Source organism: Magnolia sinica, chromosome 7 (assembly GCF_029962835.1).
Source record: "Magnolia sinica isolate HGM2019 chromosome 7, MsV1, whole genome shotgun sequence".
Lineage (NCBI taxonomy): Eukaryota > Viridiplantae > Streptophyta > Magnoliopsida > Magnoliales > Magnoliaceae > Magnolia > Magnolia sinica.
This window is the reverse complement of record NC_080579.1, coordinates 32,292,118-32,304,470: the sequence shown is the minus strand read 5'-3', so window position 1 is coordinate 32,304,470 and position 12,353 is coordinate 32,292,118.

Below are 12,353 nucleotides of genomic sequence, written 5' to 3'. Positions count from 1 at the left end.
GGAGTCCTTGGACATATCATTACAGGCCTCAATGTCGAAAATGAGCCCCTCTTAACTGAATCTCTTAACTCTCTAAAAGATTGCTTGGCATACTTTGCAGATTCTAATGATAACATGATAAAAGAAATAGTTGATGCCTTGCAAGATAATACCTCGATAGTTGTTATTGACCGAGGGAATCCTTATTCTTAGGAACCTCCTTTCACATATTCTAACTATTTACCATTAAAGGAGGAAGAGCTGAAAATTGAATCGAAGTTTGAAACTTCAGAATGTGTTAAGACTACACCACCTACAGAGAATCTTTCTGAATTTCATCTACTTGTACTCTCTGATTCACCGTGGTGTACTAACATTGAAAATTTTTCTGTCACAGGTGAATATTATCCACTTTGGAAACCTCAAGAGATTAAAAGGAAATGTTTTGCTGAGGTTCATAAATTTCTCTTGACGTTCATGGTCCATGGCATCCAAGCCTACTGTAAAATGACTTTTGGACGATCTTGTTGAGAAACCTACTAAGAAATTTATCAAGATACTGGCCGAAGGAGGAACCTTGCTACATGATTGAGTAGTTTTCCTTTGCTTTCCTAGCTTAGGATTAGAATTTATTTTCTTTCTTAGGATTAATTTACTTTTCTCAGTTTAGTTTAGTCACTAGAACCACATTTTATTGGAAGATCATATTCACTTCACAAGTACTCTTCATCTACTTCCCTTTATTTTCATTGCTTTTAATTTTGCTCTTATTGCATATGTTTATACATTGAGGATAATGTCGATTTTACGTTGGGGGGTAGGTTTCCCATCTGAAATTCTTCGAATTTAAGAAAAATTGTTAAATTTTTGAGCTAAAATTCTTCAAAATTCTAGAAATTTCTGTGAACTTAGTGATTTTAAAATTAATCCATATATTAGAATTATAAGATACTTAATGTTGATGATTTATGACTCTTAGATTTTAGTTATTTGATAAATTTCAAAATGAAGTTGAGTTATTAATTCTTAATTAGAAGTTTTAAACATTGATTGAGTCATGATTTCACATGTCACATCTAGCTTACACATTAAAGTTTTAATTCAATATTGAATTGTTAACTTGATGATTGTTAACAATATAGGAACTAAAATTTAGGGAATTTATCCATCATGTTCAATGAAAAAAGAAAAGAAAAAAAAGTGAGAAAAAGAAAATACCCAGCAAAAAAATAGTTGTCGTCGAAAAGAGTTACTTATTAAAGTTCATTACGGACTGTTGAAAAGAAGAAAAAAGTGAAATAGTGTGAAAGCCATCGATAGAAAAAATCAAAAGCTGGAAGAATAGATTGTTTAACTGTAAGGCAAGTTTTGGTTTAGGTTTTGGTTATCATGAACTCTTTTGATTATCAATATTATCATGAAAGTAGAGAATTGAACCTTTGATTGTGATAAGTTTAGACTTCACTATGCACCCATGGAACTCAATGTTTAGAATTGTTCTAATTAGAGGATTAATACATTGAACTTGATTAGTAAAACTACAAAGTACCAGAGTTTAGGAGAAAGTAATGCTCAACATTAATGTATTTTCAATATCTATAATATGGATTGTTTTTAGAACCGCTTGAGCTTATGGAAATTATACATTGGTTTTCGAAATATCTTTCTCATGTTTTTCTCGGGACTAGCAAAATGCTGGTTGGGGTGTGTGTTGAGACTCAAATATTGCATATTTAACCCTTCAATTACATTAGCTTTCTTGGCATTTAATTGATAATTTAACTTAATTATATACATTTTTATCGTGCGAGATGATTCGAAAGCTTATGATAAATATGCGCTTAAAATGATAGATTTAGAGCTTAAAAAAAGCCAATGAAAAATTAAAAATTTGGAAGTCATTAATGAAGAATTCACATGCTAAAGATCCAAGGAAACCGAATAAGGAATGAAGAGAATCGAAGAATTAAAGTGAAGAAAAGGAATCCTGAAAATTATCCTAAAAAAAGATATTCTGAAATTTCGGGGCAAGAAAAACATAGTTCTGAAAAGTGCCAGAATAGACTTCAATTCCATCGAAGTGCCATCGAAGGTGCAATCAAAGCTAATTCGATCAATCTAGAATTTCAGCATTTTTCAAGCCAAACTCGCTGGACAATTCTTGATAATCTTCAATGGCATCAAAGATTTCATTGAAGATTCAATTGAAGGTTGTTCATGACATCGAAGGCGTATGCAGATTTTACGTGGAGTATGTAAATTTTAGGCAGTTTCCAATTTTTTCCAACTCCGTGTGAAAGTTGGAGTTCCATAACTTTAAATAAGAGTCCCTAGGATGCTCCAAAGCATCTTTTAGGGTTTTGAATTGGAGAGAAGGCCTAGGTGGAGCGCCAACAACGTTCTTCCACTTTGATTTCTTCATGGTTCTAGTAGATCTTTCTAATTTTTCTTTTGTTTTTCTTCTAGGATGTTAGCTTTCTTAGGATAATTTCTTAGCTAAGGCTAAGGGATGAAACCTATAGTTTTTTAATGTTTAATTTACTTTGATTCAAGTATATGTTGAACTTCCATTAAGCTTTGGTTTGAATTAACATATATTTTCAGTTTTCTATGATTTATTGTGACTGAAATTACAGTAGATGTTGTGAAGGCTTTTGATATGATCTTATTAACTTTAGAATTGTGTGATGTATAGAAGTCATTGTTCACCATCGTCTGTTAGGCATGGTAGGATGATTGAATTCCCTACCATCATTGCAATTAGATGGATATTTGGGAACCAAATTAATGGAAAGTTCAGATTCTATTTTAATTGCTCCATCATCCGATTGGCTATGATAGGACTTCGATTCCAATCGAGTTATCATTGAATCAAGTATATTAATACTGAGATTGCTATAGGTGGATTCCTGGATCCTTAGTCTTTTATCTTTATTATTTAAAAATCTTTTTCTAAATTGCTGGATTAAAACCCAGACAAACCAAGTTAGACTTAGATTAGTTTTAGACCATGTTCCCCATTCCCTATGGATTCGACCTCGTTCTCACCGAGTTATTACTACATCGTGACGCTACACTTGGGGTTGTGAACATCAATAATGAGAGTCCTTATGTTATGTAGTGGGTTAATACCTTGGAAGCTAAAGACTAAAGATACAAGTAGAGGTGGAGCATCAAGGAGAAAAAAACAGGGATATGATGTGCCTTGGTGACCCTAACCCTTGACCCAAAAAAATATAAACCTCTAGATGATCTTAACTCTAACAGGTAAACCTTTTATTGATCATCCCTTAAGCAATATGTGCCTAAATTTACTATCCTTATATTGGCTTTAGAAGTCCCGTGTTGCCAGAAAAAACTGCACAATTTCCACAACCTTCAGTTCGACAGAAATCAACTAAAAAATGACGACATGTTGTGACAGAATTCCAGGTAATTCGGCTACAACCGAGTGCCACATTCGATACCACTTACGACCATGTTCAGTGCGACTGAAGACCACCTTCAGTGCGATCAAAGGTGTAAAAGTCTATCTAGTTGCTTTCCTATCTAATTTGGTGCGATCGAAGGTACCCAAGTCTGTCCAACTGTAGAAGATTCACCTAACCAGCCATCACCTTAGTCACCGAAAGGAGCATCATGTAAGACCTGACCCGAGTGCATATGTGTTTATGTGTGTGTGCATTTTGTGTCTCATGGTCCCGCGGTCTTACCAGTTGAATCCCAGTGACCCGCAACCCCCGGATAGTGTTTGCGGTCATCCTTAAGTCCGGTCATGTAGACTCGACTCGGATCGAGCCGAAACATATGCCATCTTGTTCACATCGTCATTGCAGTTTCGACACCGTGTCTTGTGCATCCATCCGATGTGTGGATCGTAAGTTGTGTGCATCTCATTTTCTAACCCTTGATCATGATCATGTGGCCTACCTAGGAGTAGTGCACACATTTTTTTTCTAGATGGCTCTCTCCCCATGCACAAGTTCCAACACACATCACCAATACAACACCCAAACCCCCATATCCTGCACCACACACTACCCACGGCCCTAGCCTATCGCCTCCATTAGGCTTTCTTTTTGCTAGCTCATCATGGAGTTCTCTATCCCAAGCACCTCATTTCTAGAGAAAATCAGATTTTTCTCTTCCCCATACCACTTGCAATCATCTCATTCCTACACCTCTCCCTCTCTCTTCTCTCCTTATCATTTTCCCTCTTTCTCATTTTCTTTCTCTTTGCTAGAGAAGGGTGGGACATCCCCATCAGCCCTTACTATTACAACACCCTCTCCCCTTATTTCCTCCTCATCCCTCCATTAAAGAACCATCCCAACCATCAATCTACCTTCCTTGGAGCACTAGGAGCTAGAAGACAGTTTTGGTGGAGATCCAAGGTGGGTGCTCCCCTATTTCATGTAATTTATTTTCATAAGTGCAGATCTCCTCCTTCTCTCATTTGGGATGTGTAGGACCCACCTATCAATGGTGGAGATCCTACATGATCCCTTAGATGTGGCCATTTGACCCATCGTATGCAAACATGTTCCATGCATGGGGTTTCTCCTTGATGGACCCCATCATGGAGGTTTCTCCTAATTCTATAGCATGATGGGTCAACTAGACCCTTGCATCATGATTAGGATGGCATCCCAACCATTCATCTTAAATATAGATCATGCATGATGAAGATCCATGTTGTAATATGAATGTGAATGAAATGTGTGGGTGTGATTGTGTTGGGGAAGGCTCAATAGTGGCGGAGCCTTCTCTCTATAGTCGGGATGTTCTTCTTCTTCTCTCTCTTTTCTTCTATTTCTGATGATGATGAGTGTGGCCCACTTGGTGGGCCTGGATTGTCCAGAAGGCCCAGCTAGGGCATGGTTTTGGGTGTCCCATTTGCAGACTTTAATTGATGCATGGAAGTGAGGTAACCTTGGATTTGATTTGGATATTTGTGGAGCCCCCTTAGAGTGGGAAATAACACCTAGTTTTGGGGTAATCCCCTTTTTAATTAACTCATACATTTAATTTAATCAAAGTGTATGTTGTTGTCCAGATTCTCTGGACAGTTTCTGGTTGATTTTGGACCAGATTTTGGGACTGTTTGGGAGACTTCAATTACCCATCAAATATACTTTTCTAAAAGGTGGGGATCCCATCTTGATGTCCCCCAAATTTCAGCCCCATCTGACCTTGATTGATGTCCCAAAGGTGTGGCCCAAGTGAGGTGGACAGTCTGAATTTTTTAGACTATTCCAACAACATGTCAGTTTGAAAATCTTTGATTATAAAATAACTTTTGCATTGGTGGGATACTTCTGTGGACCCCGCCCTGTGGTATACATATGAGGGGACGTAATAACCACTTCCCCCCAATTTTTGGAGGCCTTCAGTCCACACCATTGGAAGCTCAGATCAGGGCCATCCTAAATTCTACACTAACAAGATTTTTAGGCATGCAGTTTTCTTTTAATTCAAATAAATACTTTCCTAATTTAATAAAATCTGAAATTTTTCCAGGGGGTGACCCACCCATGATAGGACCCACATACCAAATTTTAGGGCCAATGGACCCTTGAGCGATCTTCGGTGAGGGCTGCACATGCCCATCAGGCTGGACACCCAAGGCTGGGACGTCCAGCATGTGCTGGCCGTCCACCCTATTTTAGGCCCACCTTGATATGTTTTGTATGCACGTCATTCATCCATGATGTGGTCCATATGGGACGTGGTCCATCTCCCTATGGGACGTCCACATGTGGGGCCCACTTTGATATATTTTGGGGATTGGCATCCCAGGCCCATAGGACCGTCCAAGCTAGGACGCCCTGCCCATCAGGCTGCTGCTGGATGTCCAGTTCAGCAGCATTGGTCCACTTGATGTATGTGTTTTATGCACTTCATTCATCTGGTGGGGCCCATAGTGATGTGTGTGGGTCACTCGTAAATTATAATTTTATAAATTGATTTTTTTTAATTGTTGGACTCCAGCAGGCCCAGAAAACTAGCGGGATAGAATTCCAACAATAAGCCCAAACTGGCTACCCTTAATGGCATGTTTTGGGGTAGCATGGCCCACCAAATTTAAGGATGTAATATGCACATATCTTGCCATTTCCCTGATGTGCCTTTGGGCTTAATTAGTACACACTTGAGGCCCACCCTAGTTGGGTTTTTATTAGATCAATGTTCATAGCTATTTGTTGGATTTTTTCTAGGCCCATTGGTCTTGGAACTTTCTAGATAGGCCCCTTGACCTTCGGGCCTAGATTTACTAATTATTGTGATGGGTTTATGGGCCATAATATGCAAGTAGTTGGGCCCTTGTTGCCCACCAAAATAACCATTGTACTTGAGCCAAATTGTGAGGCCCAACTCACTTAAAATAAGTATAAGGATTGCCCTTTTGGTTGGATTACTGGGCTGCTCATTAGGCCCACCACAATATGTGGGTTTATGAACTCTATGGTTGGGCCCAAACCTTGCTTGAGGGCCCACCATATTGCCTATATGTTGGGCTTATTGTATAGCCCACTAGGCCATGGATTACTTAGGCCTTGGACCTTGTTTCGTATTCGAGTAGTGGCGGGCTACCTTTTGGGACCTAGTTAAGGTTGGATGTCCTCCTTGGTGGCCCTAACATAGGTCCATGGGTTGTTTTAGTTGGTTTAAGGCCTGCCAAAGGCCCTCGTTAGGACCGCTTATTCCAATAGGCTTATATATTGCCCTCCTTAACTTTGTGGGCTACCCAAAGTATTGGGCCTCCACTAGAGGATTGTTCCTTAGATTAATTGTCTAAGTACCTAGACTTGATTCCCTCATTGGGAAGGAGGAGTATGTTCTAAGTCATCATCGCCGTATGACCCACCCTTATGACCCATTTGCAGCATGGTGTGTTTGGATTTCATTTGTGCGTGGTCATTGGGTTGATATGATAGAGGGATGGGTTCCCCTCTTGTGCACATTGAGTGCTTGGAGCTAGTGCATGATTGGTATGCGTGACTCATACATCTGGCACCGCATCTCATAGATATGATTACCCTTGTTTCACCATGGCCTTGCCCCACAGGTATATTCGTGGATGGTCATATGTGGACACTGGAAATATTCTTCTTGAGCATTAGGGTGCATAGAATGCCCTTGGGTGAAAGCCCCTAAATTTTCATGGTACCAAGGATATGCCCCAGCGCCGTGATCGAGTGAAAACATGAGCTCCCGAGTGCCTTACACCATTAGGTCGCGTCTTCCATTGTCGTGTAGTCAGTTGGGATGGGCTGTGGCCTTATCCACTTGAGTGGGAGGGCATTGCTATGCTGAGTTTGACCAGCACTTGAATAAGTCTGCTTCCATCGAGCCTTGTTGATGATTGGTTGTCCATTGGCAGGTAGTGAGGTCTCCTACACTCATTTGACTATGCGGGTCTATAAGGCGACACTCATCCTGTAGTGCATTAGACCCCAGTGATATTCCTTATGATGGAACTGTATTGGATATGTGGACTAGTTATGAGCATTGACATTACTACGCATTGCATTGGTATCAGCTGTATAAGCGTTATTGCATTGCATAGCCTTGTTTTGGCTTCCAACATTCATGGCTTAGCCTTGGTAAGGCTAGTGATATTAGCATTGATCATGTTTCCCTTCTGCATACCCTATTATTCTTCTACGCACCATTGTCACACACTTTCACCACCCTCTAAGCTTTCTATAAGCTTATGCACGATTGATGCGTGTAGGAGATCCTAGGTCAGCGTCGTCGCGACAGAGCTTGGATAGGAGTTGAGCCGAGGACCCCAGTGTTATAAATCTTTCCTTTTTTCTTCTATTACCTTATATATTTCCTTTCAGCCTTGTACTTGAAAAGTTCAAATTCATAGTGAATTTTGCTGTGTGTTCCTTTGTTATTTCTGAGATTTACTTGCTGTGATCTTGGGTATGCTCTTATTGGAATGAATATATGATTTATAAAAATCCTCCTTGTAGGATCCTAGGATCGGAACCTGTTTAAGGAGCCGAGAATGGGGTACTATGGAGGCTGTTGTGGCCAGAACCGACTATCAGGTTCCTTGTGAGTCTGGTTATCAAGTGTGGGGCATGACAGGAGTTGGTATCAGTGTAAAAGAAGTAATTCTGGAATAACTTAGGATAACATCACATATCTGCTGCGAGCCTAGGACAAGTAGTGTCCTGAGAGCCTTCCTGTCGCTTCGTTTAAGCTTGCAATATTCTGGCCCTATGTGTCATCGTCCTTATTTTTCTGTAGATGATGCCACCTAAGCGGGGCGCTCGTGGCCATGGTTCCCATCCTGCTCCAGTGACCCGTTCTACACGAGCGCATCCAGCTCCCGTTATTGAGGATGTAGCTGCTGATGTCCCGATTCCACCCCCTATAGCACTGATTCCCCCGTCTGAGCCTACTATCTTGGTTGCAGAGGCTCCAGCTCCTTCAACTGCACCCGTGCCTCCACCTGAGGTGAGTGTTGCTCCCATGTTTCCGATAGTACCAGTCCGTGCTGAGCATTTTCAGTAGTTGATGCAGTTCGTCATTGTTGCATTACAGACCCGTCAGCCTGCTGCTGCCCAGGTTCCTGAGCAGACTGATTTTCCCCATGTGAGTGCAATTTCTAGAGAGTTCCGGTAGCATGATCCCCTGAGGTTCAGGGGTGAGCCTGACCCTTTTGCTGCTGAGGCATGGCGTGCAGAGATAGAGAGGATTTTTGGCACTATGTAGTGTCTGGCCGATCAACGAGTTTCCTTGGCTACCTTTCTTCTTCAGGGTGAGGCCCATCATTGGTGGTCGTCCATGTCGAGGATGGCTGAGCCTGATTTCATTTGGACGTGGGAGGAATTCGTGGTCCACTTTGACTAGAAGTTCTTCCTTGATCATGTTCAGGAGTAGAGGGCCATGGAGTTCGAGACTCTTGTCCATGGTGATATGACGATGTCTCAGTATGAGGCTCGTTTCTTGACTTTGTCTAGATTTTCTCCTTATCTTGTCGATGACGAGAAGATGAGGGCTCGTCGTTTCCAGAATGGCATGCGTCTAGCTCTCCGCAGTCGAGTAGTGGGCCATTGCTTGAGGACGTTTGATGAAGTTATGTATAGGGCCTTGGTGTATGAGGAGGATTGGGTTATGACCCAGCGATCGCGAGAGCAGAGTTCAAGTGGAGACCGGAAGAGGAGATTATTAACCAGCAGTTCCCTTCAGCACCGTCAGCAGAGACGGAGGGGCAGATCTGAGTTTAGACAGCCTGCGGTTTAGATAGTAGCTTCATCATCATCAGCGTAGCTAGCTGCTCCATCTTCTAGCCATTTTTCCAGCGTTTGCTATGGTTGTGAGCAAACTAAGCATTGGAGGCGCGATTGCCCTCTCCCCTTGCAGCAGTAGAGGCCACCACAGTTGTCACCTCCTCATCCTCCTCAACGTCAGCAGCGAGCGCAGCTTCCGGCTCTGGCTCCTAGGGCTCCTCCTCAACAGTAGAGGTAGCTAGACAGGCCTCCACAACGGTCACAACAGTAGCAGTAGAGACATTAGCAGCCGCTAAGGGGACATGCACCACCCCAGTCCTTGGGTCAAGTATACATTGCCGCTCAGCAGGCGCAGACTCAGGATCCGCAGTCTTTAGGCTTGCTTCCTTTGCCATCTCAGGGCAGATTCTATCCCACACAGTAGCCACAGGGCCATGACCCGCAGTCATCAACCAGCGGAGTTGTCGAGGGTATTCTTCTTGTTTCTGCTTGCATTGCCCATGTCTTGTTTGATTCTAGTGCTTCTCATTCCTTCGTGGTCGAGCAGTTTTACCGATTAACCAGTATTTCATTGGAGTCCATGTCTGAGGCCTTAGCCATTTCAACTCCTATGGGGAAGTCTGTTGTGTTTAGCCGTCATTGCCCTTCTTGCCCGGTGCTAGAGGCGAGATGTTCCTTCTTGTCGATTTGTTTACATTGCTGATGGTAGAGTTTGATGTTATCCTGGGTTTGGACTGGCTTGTGGAGTATTATGTCATCTTAGACTGTGCCGCGAGGACAGTCACGTTTCACATTCCCAGCTTGCCAGTGTTCCAGTTCATTACAGAGCCCGGAGGTGAACCGTTGTCGAGTTTATTGGTCTGTGTTGTCGAGGATTCTGTGGCAGGGTGTATTGAGCAGCTGCCAGTTATTTATGAGTACCTAGATGTGTTCCAAGAGATTCTAGGTTTACCGCCGCATTGGCAGGTTGAGTTTCAGATAAATTTGGTGACCGGTACTACACCTATATCGAAGGCCCCCTATCGGATGGCACCGTTAGAGTTGAGGGAATTGTAGGAGCAGTTGGATAAGCTCCGGGAGTTGGGTTTTATTCATCCTAGTAGTTTTCCTTGAGGAGCCTCGGTATTATTCGTAAAGAAGAAGGATGGCTCGTTGAGGCTTTGTGTGATTACCACGAGCTCAACAGAGTCACTATCAAGAACCGATACCCGCTTCCCTGTATTGATGATCTGTTCGACCAGTTGCAAGGTGGACAGTTCTTTTGCAAGATAGAATTACACTTCGGTTATCATCAGATTCAGGTTCGAGAGGAGGACATTTCGAAGACAGCATTCTGGATGCACTACGGTTACTTTGAGTTTCTGGTCATGTGTTCACTCCCCAAGTATAGGGTTGTGATGTAGTAATAAACTCGGTGAGACCGAGGCCGAATCCACAGGGACTGATTCCTGTATGTTATCTGAAACCAAGTAGAACTAGAACCAGACTAAGATGTGATCTAAACCAAATAGAATTTAAGAAATAATTGTGAAATAACTATATAAAACTTTAAGGAATTCAGAGGAAGGAAACTAGGGATTCAGAGGATCCACTTGTAGAGATCAGGGAGATCTTATGCCTGCATCAAGGATTATGGAATTCAAACTGAACTTACTTGATTTGGTTTTCAAGAGATGAAAGGTATATGAATTAGAATGGATTCCATCACCAAACCATGCCCAGGAGACAAAGTAAACAATAGAATTAAACTAATTACCAACCAATCAACAATGCATGAAGATCAGGAAGGTACTGTCATCTTACCATGCCCATGGGACAATGATGAACAACAGGGCTTCCTGACTTCATAAATATAAAAAGAGGAAAGAAATATTCAAAGCCATTGCAAACCCATTGTAATTTCTGTCACAACAGACCATTAAAGACTAATAAAAATATTCCTTATAATAATCAACTAAATCAAATTAAGTTCAGAAATTTAATCTACTTGCATGGAATAGACTCTCCCATCTCGCTACAGGCTTCACCTCTTAGCCCTAGCTAAGAGGTTTAGCCACACATGATATGGGCTAAATTCTAATTAAAAGAAGGAAGAAGAAGAAGAAGAAGAAGAAGAAGAAAAGGAAGAAGAAAGAAAAAACCGGATCAGATCCCACATCCAGCAGTCCCAAAACCGAGCCGCTGCTTCCACGAAAAGCCCAGCTTCAATCCAAATCCCAGCCGTGCCTCAACTGACGTGCAGCAGCCACGTTGGCTTCTCTCTTTCTCTCCCTACTTCAGCCCAACTCCCAGCCGTTGATGCCAGCCACGTCCACCTCCTTTTTTTTTTTTTTCCGTCCTCCCTCCTTTTCTTCTCTTATAGAACTCGTCGAAGAAGGACTTCCGCACTCCTTGCGGAAGTTTCACGAGCCGGAAGCAGTCAAGCAAATCCCGCTGTTACTCTGATCTTACGCAAGGAGTGCTTGCGTTCGGCCCGCATTTGGTGCGGTTTGGCCAACCATTTTGACGATCTGACTTCTTGGGCGTGGTTATATCAGACCTTGCACAGGATTGGACGGTCTGGATCATGCATCCGACCATCATCATGGATGCATAACGGCCCGAGAAAGCCGGCCGGCTTCCGGTTTTCATGGACATACGCAAGCAGAGCAGGCGCTGGTGCGTGGTGGGGCCCACTTTACTGGTGTTTTTGGAAATCCATGCCGTCCATTGAGCTTGCAGTCGAATTTCGGTGCAGAGGGAGATGTTTTTTTCTTCCGATACTGCGGCCCATTGACGCTGTTCTTCAGCCGTCCGACCAGCGTTTGGACTCCTTGCATATGTACTGCTTTCGTGAAAATCGGACCGTAGATCAGTGTGCGGTCGGTTTGACCTCCTGATCACATTGAACGGTGCGGATCATGAGAATGCATGCTGATATTGGCCCACCTACAAAGCCAGTTGCAAATCAGCGTCTCCGCTTCCTTGGTAAACACGGACGTCGGGTCAGTGCCTGCTGACCGACTCCGTCCGTTCGATGCACGGCGAGTGCATGATTCCTCTGTACGCCACTCGCATACAATGGACCCCACCTTGCTGTATATGCAAAATCCAATCCATCCATCCATTTTGTCAACTCATTTA